General features: G+C 41.8%; 1 pseudogene; it reads right to left on the bottom strand.

Moving 5' to 3' along the window:
- Positions 1–18,822: 18,822 nt before the first annotated feature.
- Positions 18,823–18,931, bottom strand: LOC123953617 (annotated as a pseudogene).
- Between the last annotated feature and the right edge of the window lie 267 nt (positions 18,932–19,198).

Genomic DNA, 19,198 nt, shown 5'->3' with positions numbered 1-19,198 from the left:
GATCTGTCCATTTCAGGGAGGGGAGTGTTAAAGTTCCCTACTATTGTTGTATTATTGTCGATGTGTTTCTTTGATTTTGTTACTAATTGGTTTATATAATTGGCTGCTCCTATGTTAGAGGCATAGATATTTAAAATTGTTAGATCTTCTTTTTGGACAGATTCTTTAAGTGAATAGAACAGAGCCACACACTAGATTCTGCGTGTATTTTGGTCTGTTAGAAGAGAAGAAACTGTCTCCCAAAATTTTAAAGAAAGAAAAACATATATATACAAAAACAAGGATAAGCATGATGAAGGGATGGAATATGACCATAAAGATGAAAAAAAAAAAGATTCTAAAAAAGAACTGATAAGAAGTTGGTTGAAAAAAGAAAAAAAAAAAAGAGGAAAAAATTTGATCAGGTTGGAGACTAAAATAAAGCCATGCACTAGATTTAGGGTATATTTTGATCTGTTAGAAGAAACTGTATCTTAAAATTTTAAAGAAAGAGAGACCTCTATGTATACAAAAAATAAGGTTAGGGGAGCCTGAGTGGCTCAGTGGGTTAAGCCTCTGCCTTCAGCTCAGGTCATGATCTCGGGGTCTTGGGATCGAGCCCTGCATTGGGCTTTCTGCTGAGCAGGGAGCCTGCTTCCCCTCTCTCTCTGGCTGCCTCTCTGCCTACTTGTGATTTCTCTCTCTGTCAAATAAATAAATAAAGTCTTAAAAAAAAAGGTTAAATACAATGAAAGGATAGAATATGATTATAACAATGAAAATTTAAAAAGAATTTTAAAAAAATTCTTTTTAAAAAGAATTTTTTAAAAAAGGTATTGATAAGATTGATAAGATAAAATAGTTAAAAAATTTTGAAATAAGAAAGAGGAAAAATTTAAAAAATAGAATAAGAGAAAAATAAAATTTAAAAAGTTTAACCTTGAAAGACTAAAGAATCGTGGGGAAAAGCCATGAATTCTTTGTGTTGTATTCCTGTAGCATTCCCGTAGGAATTCCACAATTCTCATTGATCCACAAATTCGGTCTTAGCTGGCTATTCTTGCTGATCTTCTTGGGGAAGGGCCTGCTACAGTGATTCCCAAAAGTATTTGCCCGAGGCGGAATTGCCCAGCCTTTGCCAGGGGCCGGGCTAAGTAATCTGCTCGGTTCACTTTTGGGAGCTTTTGTTCCCTGACTGCTTTCCGTAGAGTTTCAGAGGATGGGAATGAAGATGGCAACATCCCAATCTCTGGCCAGGAGGAGCCAAGAGCTCGGGCCCCACTCCTTAGTGTGCCCTCAGAGAAAAGCACTCAATCCCTCCCATCTCCTGTCTCCGGCCGCACTCTGAGCTCACCCGACCTATGATGGAGCATTTCTATCTCTGGCGCACACCCCGTTTGGAGTCTCCAAACCCAGCAGACTCCTGCTGTGCATTCATGGGTCGCTCCCTATGGGGGAGGAAGGTGAGTCTCCCCAGATCTGCCGCTTTTGGCATCCCTGCCTGAAGAGCAGTGGCCGACTGTGCCTCAGATCATGTTTTAAGGTAGCCCCGAGCTGAGAGCCCCTCCTCAGTTCCGTCTCTGTAGCCGGCTTCCCCTCTCTGATACCTTGGAGCTCTGCCACACTCAGACACCCCCGATCCTTCTGTGACCCTGCAGGACCTGAGACCACACTGTCCCCACGAGGGTTCCACTCCCTGATTAGCCTCTGGAGTGATGTCCCTCAGTGGATCCGACTTCTAAAAGTTCCAATTTTGTGCTCCACTGCTCTGCCACCTGCCAGCCCCTCCCCCCTCAGTCTGTCTTCCCGAATGTTGCCTTGGATTCACTTCTCCGCATGTCCTACCTTCTGGAAAATGGTCTCTTTTATGTTCCTAGAATTCCTCCTCTTCTTCTCTTCTCTCTCCTGTTGAGTTTGTTGGTGTTCAGAATGGTTTGATAACTATCTAGCTGAACTCCTGCGACCTAATGTTGTTTCAGTCTGATACTTCTCTGCCATCTTGCTCCTCTAGCTATTGTCACACAGAGATTTTATGGACCAGGTCCAGAAGTGACATGTGTAACTTCTATCAGTCATGACTTATACCCACAGTGATACCTATAAGGGAGTTTGGGAAATAGAGTCTGTGTGTATGAATAGGAAGAAGAGAAATGAGTTTATTTGGGGTTTATCTAGTCTTTGCTACATTGAATTTCATCTCCCACAGTACATAAGGTGTGGAAAATATTTCTACTTCTTGGCTTTTTATGAGGATAGAAAGAGTTACCATATGGAAAGCACTAATAGGGTACCTGGCATTTAGTAGGTGCCCAACAGTATTGTTAATCTATGACTTTAATTTGGGTCTTATACACAAAGCTGTCCTGGCTTATAATGAGTCTTCATAACTGAGCTTTCCATAGTGCTAGACGTGATGACTGGCTCAGAGATGGTTCCTGATACGGATCTGATGGCTGACTGTTGGGGGCTGCTGGGAAGGGAGAAGGTTGAGGTCTGCATGCTCCAGAGGTCCAGAAGTTAGAGATGTCAGAAAGCAAGGGTGGACTGAGGCTCATCTCTGAGAAGAGAGAAGTGGTTAATAGCTGTGGTAGCTCATGACTTCCTTTTTGCATGATTGCCTGAAGACTCGAGGGGAGTAGACACTGCAGTGACACCAAGACCACAGTAGCCAAGGAACCATGGATATGCTAAATGAGCCCCTGGAATAGGTGGGGAATTTGAAATAGACAGAAATGACTGTGGGGGATATCTCTTGGATTTTCTGCCTTTTCCCTTTAAACAGGAAGAGTGAGCTTCCAGGATGATATTAACAATAGTCAACTCTAAGCTGGTCTTGGGAATTTGGCCTGTTGGGGTCCCCTTGTTGCTCAGGGCCCTATGGTCAAGAGGAGTTCTGCCCCAACTCCTCTTCTTCCTGGTTTTATTGAGCTCTCACCTCCCAGGCTGTTAGTGTCTCTGTTTCTGAGATGCAAAGATTGTTATCTATCCTACAGGGTTGTTGAAAGGCATATGCAAACCATGTCCACTATTAAATACACCACCTTCCTATCCTCTGCATCAAACCTGTTTTTCCCTGGGGTCTTCCAGCTTTGAGAGTAACACTATCACACACTCCATGACTCACACCAGAAACATGGGCATTGTACTTGTTTCCTTCTCTTTCAACCACTACATTCTATCAGTTGTTGGGGGCTGCTGGGTGTGCCTCAACATCTCTGGTCTTCACTTGTCTCTCCATCCCTCTGCCTATGCTTTAGTCCCGGCCACTGTCACCTCTTCCTTGGACAACAGCAACAGCAGCCTCATATATCTTCCTGACTCCAATCTTGCCCCTGACCAGTTTTTTTTTTTTTTTTCCCCTGAGTGGGAGCAGAATAATCTTTCCAAACTAGAAATTTTATCAGGTCACTCTCCTGTTTTTAGTTCATTCATGGCTCCCCAGCACCCTCCAGAGAAAGTCCAAAATCATTAACATGGCCTATAGTGAAACTCATCCCTAGCTCTGGCTATGTCTTTGGCCTCATCTCTCTCTGTGCTCCTTAATCTCCCCTTCACTCCCAGTTCTTTTCTCTCAATCATATTAAATCCCCTCCAGTTTCCCAAACACAGCAGTCTTCCTGTACCTCCAGGCCTTTGCCTGGGCTCATTCTTCTACTTAAATCCCTCTTGGGTTTATAGAAGTCCTGTTGGAGGAATTCAGAGCCAAGCTGGGTTTAAAGTGACAAATAGGATTTTCCTACCAATGGAGCATGGGATAAGGAATCTCAGAGAAGGGGAAGGGTCTGGCAAAGTCCTGATGATATGGAAGAACAATCTGTGTTTGTAGAGCAATAGTACCCTGTATCCACCTGGAAATTTTGGTAAAGAATGCTGAATTCTCCTCCTGAAGGCATGTTCTGATTCATAATATTTCTGGCAGTATTTGATGGTGCCATTTTCCTTGAAACTTGCCTACCTTGAGTGCTGACTTAAAAACAATTGCACATTAAATTTTCAGAAAATGCCACGTCAACATTTTATTTAGCATTTTTTGATTGCCAGTGAAGCTTCAGTGTTTTGTTATCTATTTATTGGCTGTTTGGTTTTTTTGCCCATTTCCATTGGGGTGTTTGTTTTTCTTCTTGATTTTTAAGAATTCGTAAGTCATTTTATTAATGTTTCATAGTTTATCGTTAATTTTAATTAAATTGTGATTTTTAAATTATTTATATAGTTAGTTTTGGCGATTTTTAAAATCCTACTTTTTGATTTATATACATTTTTAATAATTAATTAATTAATTAATTAATTTTCAGTGTAACAGTATTCATTGTTTTTGCATCACACCCAGTGCTCCATGCAATACGTGCCCTCCCTATTACCCACCACCTGGTTCCCCAACCTTCCACCCCCCGCCCCTTCAAAACCCTCAGGTTGTTTTTCAGATTCCATAGTCTCTCATGGTTCATCTCCCCTTCCAGTTTCCCTCCACTCCCTCTCCTCTCCATCTCCCCATGTCCTCCATGTTCTTTGTTATGCTCCACAAATAAGTGAGACCATATGATACTTGACTCTCTCTGCTTGACTTATTTCGCTCAGCATAATCTCTTCCAGTCCTGTCCATGTTGCTACAAAAGTTGGGTATTCATCCTTTCTGAAATTATTACCAACAGTTATATGCCAATAAGCTAAGCAACCTAGATGAAATGGATGCATTTCTGGAAAACTATAAATTGAACCAGGAAGAAATTGACAACCTGAATAGACCGATATCTAGTAACGAGATTGAAACAGTGATCAAAAACCTCCCAAAAAAAACAAGAGCCCAGGACCTGACGGATTCCCTGGGGAATTCTACCAAACTTTCAAAGAAGAAATAACACCAGTTCTCCTGAAGCTGTTTCAAAAAATTGAAGCAGAAGGAAAACTTCCAGACTCTTTTTATGAAGCCAGCATTACCCTGATCCCCAAACCAGGCCAAGATCCTACCAAAAAGGAGAATTTCAGAACAATATCACTGATGAATATGGATGCTAAGATTCTCAACAAGATCCTAGCAAACAGGATCCAGCAACACATTAAAAAGATTATCCACCATGACCAAGTGGGATTCATCCCTGGGTTACAAGGATGGTTCAGCATTTGCAAATCAATCAATGTGATAGAACAAATCAATAAGAGAAGAGAGAAGAACCACATGGTCCTCTCAATTGATGCAGAAAAAGCATTTGACAAAATCCAGCATCCGTTCCTGATTAAAATGCTTCAAAGTATAGGGACAGAGGGTACATTCCTGAACTTCATAAAATCTATCTATGAAAGACCCACAGCAGGGGGGAGGAGTTAAGATGGCGGAGAAGTAGCAGCCTGAGACTACATCAGGTAACAGGAGATCAGCTCGATAGCTTATCTAAACATTGCAAACACCTACAAATCCAACGGGAGAGCGAAGAGAAGAAGAACAGCAACTCTAGAAACAGAAGATCAACCACTTTCTGAAAGGTAGGACTGGCGGAGAAGTGAATCTAAAACGACGGGAAGATAGACCGCGGGGGGAGGGGCCGGCTCCCGGCAAGCGGCGGAGGAACGGAGCACAAAATCAGGACTTTTAAAAGTCCTGAGGCTTTTAAAAGTCTCCAGAGGCTAAACCAGGGTGAAGCCCATGCGGGGCCAGCGTGGCCCCAGGCTCCGCAGGGTCACAGAAGGGTCGAGGGTGTCGGAGTGTCGGAGAGCTCGCAGGTATTAGAACGGAGAAGCCGGCTGCAGAGACAGAGCCGAGGACTGAACTCTTAGCTCGGGGTTACCTTGAACTGGTCGCGGGCTGGGTGAGCTCGGAGCGCGGCTAGAGGCTGGGGATACGGGAGTGATTGGGTGCTGTCCTCTGGGGGTGCACTGAGGAGTGGGGCCCCAGGCTCTCGGCTCCTCCGGGCCGGAGACTGGGAGGCCGCCTTTTTCATTCCCGTCCTCTGGAACTCTACGGAAAGCGTTCAGGGAACAGAAGCTCCCAAAAGCGAACCCGAGCCGATTACTTAGTCCGGCCGCTGGTAAGGGTGGTGCAATCCCACCTCAGGCAAAGACACTTGAGAGTTACTACAACAGGCCCCTCCCCCAGAAGATCAACAAAATATCCAGCCAGGACGAAGTTCATCTATCAAGGAGAAAGCAGATTCAATTCCTAAGACAGCAGAGCAATTCCAGAGGAGGAGAAAGCAAAGCACGGAACTCATGGCTTTCTCCCCATGATTCTTTAGTCTTGTGGCTACTTCAATTTTTTTTTCTTTTTTCAATTTTTTTTTCTTTTTTCAATTTTTTTTCTTTTGTCTTTTTTCTTCTTCTGCTAAATTTTTTAAAACTTTTACCCTTTTCTTTTTTAACGTTTTTTGACTAGTTCATCTGAATATATATATTTTTTCTTTCTTTTTTATATTTTTTTATTTGTTTTATTTTTTAAATTTTTTTTTTTTCAGAACCTGTTTTTATCCCCTTTCTCCCCCCCACAATTTGGGGTCTCTTCTGATTTGGTTACAGCGCATTTTTCCAGGGTCTTTGCCACCCTTTTAGTAGTTTATTTGCTCCTTCATACCCTCTTATCTGGACAAAATGACAAGGCAGAAAAAATCACCACAAACAAAGAACAAGACACAGTACCAAAGGCTAGGGACCTAATCAACACAGACATTGGTAATATGTCAGATCAAGAGTTCAGAATGATGATTCTGAACATTCTAGCCGGGCTCGAAAAAGGCATGGAAGATATTAGAGAAACCCTCTCTGGAGATATTAAAGCCCTTTCTGGAGAAATTAAAGAACTAAAATCTAACCAAGTTGAAATCAAAAAAGCTATTAATGAGGTGCAATCAAAAATGGAGGCTCTCACTGCTAGGATAAATGAGGCAGAAGAAAGAATTAGTGATATAGAAGACCAAATGACAGAGAATAAAGAAGCCGAGCAAAAGAGGGACAAACAGCTACTGGACCATGAGGGGAGAATTCGAGAGATAAGTGACACCATAAGATGAAACAACATTAGAATAATTGGGATTCCAGAAGAAGAAGAAACAGAGAGGGGAGCAGAAGGTCTATTGGAGAGAATCATTGGAGAGAATTTCCCTAATATGGCAAAGGGAACAAGCATTAAAATCCAGGAGATGCAGAGAACCCCCCTCAAAGTCAACAAGAATAGGTCCACACCCCGTCACCTAATAGTAAAATTTACAAGTCTTAGTGACAAAGAGAAAATCCTGAAAGCAGCCCGAGAAAAGAAGTCTGTAACATACAATGGTAAAAATATTAGATTGGCGGCAGACTTATCCACAGAGACCTGGCAGGCCAGAAAGAGTTGGCATGATATATTCAGAGCACTAAACGAGAAAAACATGCAGCCAAGAATACTCTATCCAGCTAGGCTATCATTGAAAATAGAAGGAGAGATCAAAAGCTTCCAGGACAAACAAAAACTGAAAGAATTTGCAAACACCAAACCAGCTCTACAGGAAATATTGAAAGGGGTCCTCTAAGCAAAGAGAGAGCCTAAAAGTAGTAGATCAGAAAGGTACAGAGACAATATACAGTAACGGTCACCTTACAGGCTAATAATGGCACTAAATTCATATCTCTCAATAGTTACCCTGAATGTTAATGGGCTAAATGCCCCAATCAAAAGACACAGGGTATCAGAATGGATAAAAAAACAAAACCCATCAGTATGTTGCCTACAAGAAACTCATTTTAGACGCAAAGACACCTCCAGATTGAAAGTGAGGGGGTGGAAAACAATTTACCATGCTAATGGGCATCAGAAGAAAGCTGGGGTGGCAATCCTTATATCAGATCAATTAGATTTTAAGCCAAAGACTATAATAAGAGATGAGGAAGGACACTATATCCTACTCAAAGGGTCTGTCCAACAAGAAGATCTAACAATTTTAAATATCTATGCCCCTAACGTGGGAGCAGCCAACTATATCAACCAATTAATAACAAAATCAAAGAAACACATCAATAATAATACAATAATAGTAGGGGACTTTAACACTCCCCTCACTGAAATGGACAGATCATCCAAGCAAAAGATCAACAAGGAAATAAAGGCCTTAAATGACACACTGGACCAGATGGACATCACAGATATATTCAGAACATTTCATCCCAAAGCAACAGAATACACATTCTTCTCTAGTGCACATGGAACCTTCTCCAGAATAGATCACATCCTGGGTCACAAATCAGGTCTCAACCGGTATCAAAAGATTAGGATTATTCCCTGCATATTTTCAGACCACAATGCTCTGAAGCTAGAACTCAATCACAAGAGGAAAGCTGGAAAGAACCCAAATACCTGGAGACTAAACAGCATCCTTCTAAAGAATGAATGGGTTAACCAGGAAATTAAAGAAGAATTGAAAAAATTCATGGAAACAAATGATAATGAAAACACAACAGTTCAAAATCTGTGGGACACAGCAAAGGCAGTCCTGAGAGGAAAATATATAGCGCTACAAGCCTTTCTCAAGAAACAAGAAAGGTCCCAAGTACACAACCTAACCCTACGCGTAAAGGAGCTGGAGAAAGAACAAGAAAGAAACCCTAAACCCAGCAGGAGAAGAGAAATCATAAAGATCAGAGCAGAAATCAATGAAATAGAAACCAAAAAAACAATAGAAAAAAATCAATGAAACTAGGAGCTGGTTCTTTGAAAGAATCAATAAGATTGATAAACCCCTGGCCAGACTCATCAAAAAGAAAAGAGAAAGGACCGAAATAAATAAAATCATGATGAAAGAGGAGAGATCACAACTAACACCAAAGAAATACAGACAATTATAAGAACATACTATGAGCAACTCTACGCCAACAAATTGGACAATCTGGAAGAAATGGATGCATTCTTAGAGACATATAAACTACCACAACTGAACCAGGAAGAAATAGAAAACCTGAACAGGCCCATAACCAGTAAGGAGATTGAAACAGTCATCAAAAATCTCCAAACAAACAAAAGCCCAGGGCCAGACGGCTTCCCAGGGGAATTCTACCAAACATTTAAAGAAGAACTAATTCCTATTCTCCTGAAAGTGTTCCAAAAAATAGAAATGGAAGGAAAACTTCCAAACTCATTTTATGAGGCCAGCATCACCTTGATCCCAAAACCAGACAAGGATCCCACCAAAAAAGAGAACTACAGACCAATATCCTTGATGAACACAGACGCAAAAATTCTTGCCAAAATACTAGCCAATAGGATTCAACAGTACATTAAAAGGATTATTCACCACGATCAAGTGGGATTTATTCCAGGGCTGCAGGGTTGGTTCAACATCCACAAATCAATCAATGTGATAGAACACATTAATAAAAGAAAGAACAAGAACCATATGATACTCTCAATAGATGCTGAAAAAGCATTTGACAAAGTACAGCATCCCTTCCTGATCAAAACTCTTCAAAGTGTAGGGATAGAGGGCACATACCTCAATATTATCAAAGCCATCTATGAAAAACCCACCGCAAATATCATTCTCAATGGAGAAAAACTGAAAGCTTTTCCGTTAAGGTCAGGAACACGGCAGGAATGTCCATTATCACCACTGCTATTCAACATAGTATTAGAAGTCCTAGCCTCAGCAATCAGACAACAAAAAGAAATTAAAGGCATCCAAATCGGTAAAGAAGAAGTCAAACTATCACTCTTCGCAGATGATATGATACTATATGTGGAAAACCCAAAAGACTCCACTCCAAAACTGCTAGAACTTGTACAGGAATTCAGTAAAGTGTCAGGATATAAAATCAATGCACAGAAATCAGTTGCATTTCTGTACACCAACAACACGACTGAAGAAAGAGAAATTAAGGAGTCAATCCCATTTACAATTGTACCCAAAACTATAAGATACCTAGGAATAAACCTAACCAAAGAGACTAAGAATCTATACACAGAAAATTATAAAGTACTCATGAAAGAAATTGAGGAAGACACAAAAAAATGGAAAAATGTTCCATGCTCCTGGATTGGAAGAATAAATATTGTGAAAATGTCTATGCTACCTAAAGCAATCTACACATTTAATGCAATCCCTATCAAAATACCATCCATTTTTTTCAAAGAAATGGAACAAATTATCCTAAAATTTATATGGAACCAGAAAAGACCTCGAATAGCCAAAGGAATATTGAAGAACAAAGCCAAAGTTGGTGGCATCACAATTCCGGACTTCAAGCTCTATTACAAAGCTGTCATCATCAAGACAGCATGGTACTGGCACAAAAACAGACACATAGATCAGTGGAACAGAATAGAGAGCCCAGAAATCGACCCTCAACTCTGTGGTCAACTAATCTTCGACAAAGCGGGAAAGAATGTCCAATGGAAAAAAGACAGCCTCTTCAATAAATGGTGCTGGGAAAATTGGACAGCCACATGCAGAAAAATGAAATTGGACCACTTCCTTACACCACACATGAAAATAGATTCCAAATGGATGAAGGACCTCAATGTGAGAAAGGAATCCATCAAAATCCTTGAGGAGAATGCAGGCAGCAACCTCTTCGACCTCAGCCATAGCAACATCTTCCTAGGAACAACAGCAAAGGCAAGGGAAGCAAGGGCAAAAATGAACTATTGGGATTTCATCAAGATCAAAAGCTTTTGCACAGCAAAGGAAACAGTTCACAAAACCAAAAGACAACTGACAGAATGGGAGAAGATATTTGCAAACGACATATCAGATAAAGGGCTAGTATCCAAAATCTATAAGGAACTTAGCAAACTCAACACCCAAAGAACAAACAATCCAATCAAGAAATGGGCAGAGGACATGAACAGACATTTCTGCAAAGAAGACATCCAGATGGCCAACAGACACATGAAAAAGTGCTCCACGTCACTCGGCATCAGGGAAATACAAATCAAAACCACAATGAGATATCACCTCACACCAGTCAGAATGGCTAAAATTAACAAGTCAGGAAATGACAGATGCTGGCGAGGATGCGGAGAAAGGGGAACCCTCCTCCACTGTTGGTGGGAATGCAAGCTGGTCCAACCACTCTGGAAAACAGCATGGAGGTTCCTCAAAATGTTGAAAATAGAACTACCCTATGACCCAGCAATTGCACTACTGGGTATTTACCCTAAAGATACAAACATAGTGATCCGAAGGGGCACGTGTACCCAAATGTTTATAGCAGCAATGTCTACAATAGCCAGACTATGGAAAGAACCTAGATGTCCATCAACAGATGAATGGATAAAGAAGAGGTGGTATATATACACAATGGAATACTATGCAGCTATCAAAAGAAATGAAATCTTGCCATTTGCGACGACGTGGATGGAACTAGAGCGTATCATGCTTAGTGAAATAAGTCAATCGGAGAAAGACAACTATCATATGATCTCCCTGATATGAGGACATGGAGAAGCAACATGGGGGGGTAGGGGGATAGGAGAAGAATAAATGAAACAAGATGGGATTGGGAGGGAGACAAACCATAAATGACTCTTAATCTCACAAAACAAACTGGGGGTTCCTGGGGGGAGGTGGGATTGGGAGAGGGGGAGCGGGCTATGGACATTGGGGAGGGGAGGCGAACCATAAGAGACTATGGACTCTGAAAAACAACCTGAGGGTTTTGAAGGGTCAGGGGTGGGAGGTTGGGGCAACCTGAGGGTTTTGAAGGGTCAAGGGTGGGAGGTTGGGGGAACAGGTGGTGGGTAATGGGGAGGGCACGTTTTGCATGGAGCACTGGGTGTTGTGCAAAAAGAATGAATACTGTTACACTGAAAAAATAAATAAAATGGAAAGACCCACAGCAAATATCATCCTCAATGGGAAAAAGCTTGCAGCCTTCCCGTTGAGATCAGGAACACGACAAGGATGTCCACTCTCACCACTCTTGTTCAACATAGTATTAGAAGTCCTAGCAACGGCAATCAGACAACAAAGAGAAATAAATGGTATCCAAATTGGCAAGGAAGAAGTCAAACTCTCTCTCTTCACAGATGACATGATTCTTTATATGGAAAACCCCAAAGACTCCACCCCCAAACTACTAGAACTCATACAGCAATTCAGTAATGTGGCAGGATACAAAGTCAATGTACAGAAATCAGTGGCTTTCTTATGAACTAACAATGAAAATACAGAAAGGGAAATTAGAGAATTGATTCCATTTACTGTAGCACCAATAACCATAAGATACCTGGGAATAAACCTAACCAAAGAGGTAAAGGATCTGTACTTGAGAACTACAGAATACTCATGAAAGAAATTGAAGAAGACACAAAAAGATGGAAGACCATTCCATGCTCTTGGATCAGAAGAATAAACATTGTTAAAATGTCTATACTGCCTAGAGCAATCTATACTTCTAATGCCATTCTGATCAAAATTCCACTGGTATTTTTCAAAGAGCTGGAGCAAATAATCCTAAAATTTGTATGGAATCAGAAGAGACCCTGAATTGCTAAGGAAATGTTGAAAAACAAAAACAAAACTGGCGGCATCACGTTTCCTGATTTCAAGCTTTACTACAAAGCTGTGATCACCAAGACAGCGTGGTACTGGCATAAAAACAGACACATAGACCAGTGGAACAGAGTAGAGAGCCCAGATATGGACCCTCAACTCTATGGTCAAATAATCTTCGACAAAACAGGAAAAAATATACAGTGGGAATTTATCTTCAATAAATGGTGCTGGGAAAACTGGACAGCAATATGTAGAAGAATGAAACTCGACCATTCTCTTACACCATACACAAAGATAAATTCGAAATGGATAAAAGACCTCAACGTGAGACAGGAATCCATCAGAACCGTAGAGGAGAACATAGGCAGTAATCTCTTCGATATCAGCCACAGCAACTTCTTTCAAGATATGTCTCCAAAGGCAAAGGAAACAAAAGCAAAAATGAACTTTTGGGACTTCATCAAGATCAAAAGCTTCTACACAGCAAAGGAAACAGTCAACAAAACAAAAAGGCAACCCACGGAATGGGAGAAGATATTTGCAAATGACAGTACAGACAAAAGGTTGATATTCAGGATCTATAAAGAACTCCTCAAACTCAACACACACAAAACAGATAATCATATCAAAAAATGGGCAGAAGATATGCACAGACACTTCTCCAATGAAGACATACAAATGGCTATCAGACACATGAAAAAATGCTTATCATCACTAGCCATCAGGGAGATTCAAATTAAAACCACATTGAGATATCACCTTACACCAGTTAGAATGGCCAAAATTAGTAAGACAGGAAACAACATGTATTGGAGAGGATGTGGAGAAAGGGGAACCCTCTTCCACTGTTGGTGGGAATGCAAGTTAGTGCAGCCACTTTGGAGAACAGTGTGGAGATTCCTCAAGAAATTAAAAATAGAGCTTCCCTATGACCCTGCAATTGCACTGCTGGGTATTTACCCCAAAGATACAGATGTAGTGAAAAGAAGGGCCATCTGTACCCCAATGTTTATAGCAGCAATGGCCACAGTCACCAAACTGTGGAAAGAACCAAGATGCCCTTCAACGGACGAATGGATAAGGAAGATGATTGGTATACATTTTAATACTCATCTAGTCCAAATGTCTTTTACTTCTTGGCTTCTACTGTCAGAGCTCTTAGGTGTCCTCTACCTTTTTATGTATAATTTTATCATTATTTTCTTCCAGTACAGTTACTGTTTGATTTTTTAAAAAGACTTATTTATTTATTTGAGAGAAGGAGAGCACATGAGCAGAGTAGGGGTGCTGAGCAGGGAGCTGAGTGCAGGGCTCCATCCCAGGACCTAGAAATCATGACCTGAGCTGAAGGCAGATGCTTAAGTGATTGAGCCATCCAGACACCCCTGATTTTTAATTCCTGTTTAATTTCATATTTCTCAGTTTTTGTAGGTTGTAAACTGAGTTAAGCTTGGAGGTATTACTAGTAGGATCGGAATAAGGACCTTGTTTTGTTTTAGCCAAGTTCATGAGTTTGTGTGTAGGGAATTTGAGTTATCTGTGGTTTCTTGCTCCCCTTCCCCACCTCAAATTCCCCTTTCAACTTACTTCCATTAGGCTATGGTCTGATGGAAGATTAAATATAGCTACATATTCTTTGCTAATCTGTTGAAAGGTGAAATCTAGAAATAGACCCCCATAAAATAGAGAACCAACTGGTAACCACCAGTTGGGGGGATGGATTAAATGAAGGGAGGGTGGTGGGAGGTGCAGGCTTCCAGTTATGGAAGGAATGTCTTGGGATAAAAAGTACAGCATAGGGAATATAGCCAATGGTATTGTAATAGTGTTGTAGGGTGACAGATGGACTTGTCAAATCAGTACATTGTATACCTGAGGCTAATGTAACGTTGTGTGTCAACTATACTTTAATAAAAAAAGAAAAAAGAATAGTCTATTTCCCCTTCCCTTGATTCTGGGCTTACTCTGATCAATAGAACATGACAGAAGCAGCGCTCCATGACTTGGGAAGCTAGCTCATAGAATCCCTGCAGCGTCTGCCTGGGCGGGTCTCATGGACTGGTCCCTTTTGAGACACTTGTTCTCAGAACTGAGATGTGAGGAACCTAAGCCAGGTGTAGCTCTCTGGTCCACAGCCCAAGTGGAGCTCCCAGCCAACAGCCAGGATCAAATTCTAGCCATTGAGGGAACCATGCTGGGTGTTCCAGACCATTGATTCCAGATGACTGTAACCATCCCAGCTCACCCTTTGTCAAGTGCAGAGGAGCTGCCCGTCAATCCAGAGAATTGTGAGAATTTATAACTTGTTCTATTAAGCATTAAGTACTTGGTGACTTGTTGATCAGTGATGGGTGACAGAAACAGATACTCACCACCATACTGAAACACTGCTTATCAAAGGCGGCAGTGATCTTTGTGATGTCCAGTCCAGTGGTCACTTCTTGGGTCTTACCTCGTGTGGTTTTCAGCAGTATTTATTGCTTCTTAAAAAGCTCCTTTCTCTCAGCCTCTATGCCCTCCCCTCCTGGATTTTCTTTTACCTCACTGGCTGACACTTCTCAGTTTCTTTTGCTTTCTCTTGTATTCAACCTATAAATCTTTGGATGTCTTGGGATGCTCTTGGGTCTCTTTCTTCATCTGTATCTGTGTGGCTTTTCTAGCTGACATCACTCAGCCTGTGGCTTTAAAAATATCTCTGTACCAACTATCCTTCAGTTAAAAAAATCTCTGCATTGATGATACACAAATATATTGGTTAGTGTTGTGTTCCCCTGTGACTGTACATTTGTATTGCTTATTACTTGTCTGACATCTCCACTTGGTTGTTCAAAAGGCATCACAAGACTTGCATAGTGAAAGTACAACTCTGGATTCTCCCCACACCCAAGGCCAAGTGAAGTCAACTTTAGTAAATAGTAGCAGCACCCCCCCCAGATGCTAAAGCCCAGACAACTAGGTGTTGCCTTGACTTCTCTCTTCCCCTCAATCCCCATATCACTCCAGTATTAAATCATGTGGAATCTTTTTGAAAAACGTAATCCAAATCAATCCACTTCTTTTGAATCTACATCTATAGACGATAGCCCTATTTTGTCGCCTTGGATCATCCAAATGATCCCCTACTTGGTGTTTTTCTTTCTACTCTTGCACCTTTGCAATCTATTTCTAAACCACAGGCAGATGGCTCTTTGAAAATATAACTCAGGTTATGTCACTATCTTGCTTACTTTTTTTTTAATTAAAGATTTTATTTATTTACTGAGAGAGAGAGAGAGAATATGTGCCCATGAGAGGGGCAATGGGGGAGAGGCAGTAGGAGAGGGAGGAGGAAAGGGGAGAGGGGTAGAGGGAGAGGGACAAGCAGCCTTCCTGCTGAGCAAGGAGCCTGAGGTAGGGCTCCATCCCAGGACACTGAGATCATCACCTGAGCCAGAGGCAGACACTTAACTGACTGAGCCACCTAAATGCCCCACCATCTTGCTTACTTATAATGGATTCTGATTGCCTGTGGATTAGAGCCCTACTCTTTCTCCTTATATAGAGCCCTACATGGTCAGGCCCTGATTTTCCACTCTAACCTCATCTCTCACTGCATTGCTTACTCCCACCTCCTCTTCTTAGACCACACTGGCTTTCTGTTGGTTCCTTGAATGCTTCAAGCTCATCACACTTCAGAGCCTTTGCACTAGTTACTCTCTGTACCTAGAATTGTCCCTCTTTTGATCAATAGCTGTTGGTTCCTTTCTGCTCACCCAACCACTCCTGGGTCCATCACCATATTTTCGTCCTCTAGGTAGTGATTGTCTTGTTACGTTTCCTCCATTAGAATATCATTTCCGTGAGAGCACAGGTCTTGCCTGTCCTACTCATGATGGTGTCTCTGGCGATACTGTCTGGACATTATTATTTAATTATGTAATGTCCAGACATTATTATTTAATTATTTAGTTGGATATGCTAATAATGTCCAATGTGTAGTAGATACTCAACAGATAGGAATTGAAAGGAATAATTACTAATCCTTCGTGGTCACTTCCTCGTTTTCTTCTGCTTCCTTTGAGCCATAAATAAATAAAATTCCATTAAAAGTGAGAAACGCCAGCAAGCCACCCAGGCAGGAAGAGGAAAGTGGTCTCCTACCATCTTGCTTTACATCATCGGTGACACTCATGATTCTGAATAAAGCCCAGCTCAGGAGGTCCACACCAGCTCCAGGCTGCTTTGGTCTTATCTGGTCTCCTTGCTCTGTGCCAATCTCCTTCTCCATCTTCCTCCCTAAATATCAACTCTTCTCTTCATTCCTCTATTTTTCACATTGATTCTACCATCAAAGTGCCTGTTCTTTTTGTCTTGACAGATCCTTCATAATCCACCCCAGCCCTCTCCCAACAGGCTGGCACACCTTGATCGAGCTCTGGCTACAAGTTGGGCCTGTTTAGTCACGTGATCCCCCGCAGCCCTCCCAGTGGCAAGTGCCACACCTGGCGCACATCTTACAGAGAGCTCTGGCCTCAGTCTCTAGACAGGTGAAGAGAGACAGAGGAGACTGCACTAGGGAGGAGAAGGTTCTTGGAATTTCTCCCACCTAACTTCATTAGGGCAGCGTTACTCTGTTTTCACCTGATGGAATCCCTTTCTAGCCAGGGTGAGATTTTAAAGGCAGCCTGTGAAAACCCCTTTGGAAAGCACAGCTCCGAGAGGCTGTAGAGAGGCTTTGGAAGGCAGGACTCTGAACGTGCACATTATAGCCGGTTTTATCTCTAAGTGGAGTTGCTGTACCTTCAGCTGAGCAACACTGCCCTCCAAGTGCTGGGTCTGTTGTCGGGATAACACATAGGCATACCTTGAAATGAGGGACCCAACTTCCTCTCACATTCTTAATGGACACATGGGCTGAGACACCTGCATCACACCTGCTCACCTAGTGGAATGACCAGCAGAACCCCCACGTGATCTGACTTGCTGATCTGTGTTCACAGGCAGTAACCATAGTAGCTCAGGGTCCTGTCCCCTGAGTGTTTCATTTTCAAAGCATCCCACATTTCATTTAAATGAAGAGACTCTGCTCTTAACATGTTACAACCACAGCTCTATACACTGTCTCCAGACTTCAGCGAATTGCTGAATTCGCATCATGTCATATGCATGTGCAATATGTCTTGGGGAGGACCCGAGACTGGCGGTGTAATTATAGCTTTGAAGTTTCAGGAGCCAGGAATTCACCTTGCGCTGTAAATACAATCATGAGAAATGTGGATCTGTAGGATTAAATCAAGCTGCTTTGGTGAAAAAGAAGGCTATGAGGTGCTTTTTCCCCCACCCCCGCTCCCCTTCTTATTCTCACTTCTTAGAGTTTAAGGCTATTAAACAACAAGGTCAAGAGAAGGAAAGGTTTTTAATTGAATAAACTGAAAGCAGCTTCATTAAGCATTGTGTGAACTGAGTAATTAGGATTTCCAATCCCTTGTTAAAATAATCCAGTGAATTTCAGGAGGGGAATTTCCCTGAGATTCACAACATATCAACAGAGAGGACCTAGGGACTTAACATCACTTTAGGAGGCCAAAGAACTCAGTTCATTAAAAAAAAAAAAAGAACTCAGTTCGTTTATTCAATCAGTGTTTGTTGAGTGCCTGCCTTGTGTCACGCCGTGTTCTGCAGGCATCGGGCCGGAACCACGAGCAATGTATGCAGGGTCTCTGTTCTCAAGGAACTGACATCCTAATGGGGGCAGAGAGAGATAGACAATAAAAACAAGCAAACATGATTTGAGGTAGTGTGAGGTGGTGTGCACAGATAGTGGGAGAAAGTAGCAGTCACAGGTGGGGATCGGGTTTGCTACGGTTGGGAAGGCTTCTCCAAGAAGGTGGCGTTTGATCTAAGAATAACTGATGGGAAGCAGTAAACCACACAGAATTCTTGGAAAAACCTTATGAGCAGGGGGGCATTTGGTACCAAGTCTCTGGGTATCCCTGGTGGTAGGAATAACAGTCAAAGGCAGGAGGGGTCCTGGTTATGTAGGACCTGGAAGACCACATGATTCTAGTTGTAATGGGAAACCATTGGAGGGTTTCAAGAGAGAGAGAATGGGATTCTTCATGTTTCGTTTGCTGCATCTATCTACTCGCCTCCAGAAGGAATAGACTAGAGGTACTGAATCATATACCACATAGAAATATTTAAAGTAATACCTGTCCAGGCCTGACCTAGAGAGCCTGATTTATGAGGCTTTCCCAAATTGGCATGTTGGCACCTTCTTTGAGGTTTCTGGCTTGCTGTTGTGGTTGAGTTCCCCTCAAAGTTGGGAAATGATGATCATGTTATTAATTATGAATTTTCCTGCTTAGATGGGAATGAAGCTTACAATTAAACAAATACAACAGTATGGCTGAATTCAGAAATTGTGTCAGAAACTGAATGTTACTATCCTTTTTTTCAATTAGCAATAATTGCGCCTCAGATAAACCTCATTGGCTATGATACTGCCACTGCGCAAAGCTGTTACTATCCCTTTTTTTTTTTTTTATTGAGCACCTACTGCATCTCAGGCACTGGGTTAGGGGTTTATGTCCTATTTACACCTTGTGAGAAGCATGTGAGAGGGAGATAAAGTCTGAGTTCATGGCCAGAAAGTGTTTGGTTGAGACTCCAGGTCAGAAGAAAATTGTTGCAGAAATGGAACATCAGACAGGACTGGGCGTTTCCCTCCTCTTACACGGAGTTCTCTAACATTTCCCCATTGCATCTTGAATTTAGGATCTCTTGTA

Source organism: Meles meles, chromosome 11 (assembly GCF_922984935.1).
Source record: "Meles meles chromosome 11, mMelMel3.1 paternal haplotype, whole genome shotgun sequence".
NCBI lineage: Eukaryota > Metazoa > Chordata > Mammalia > Carnivora > Mustelidae > Meles > Meles meles.
This window is presented reverse-complemented; position numbering and strand designations above follow the sequence as displayed.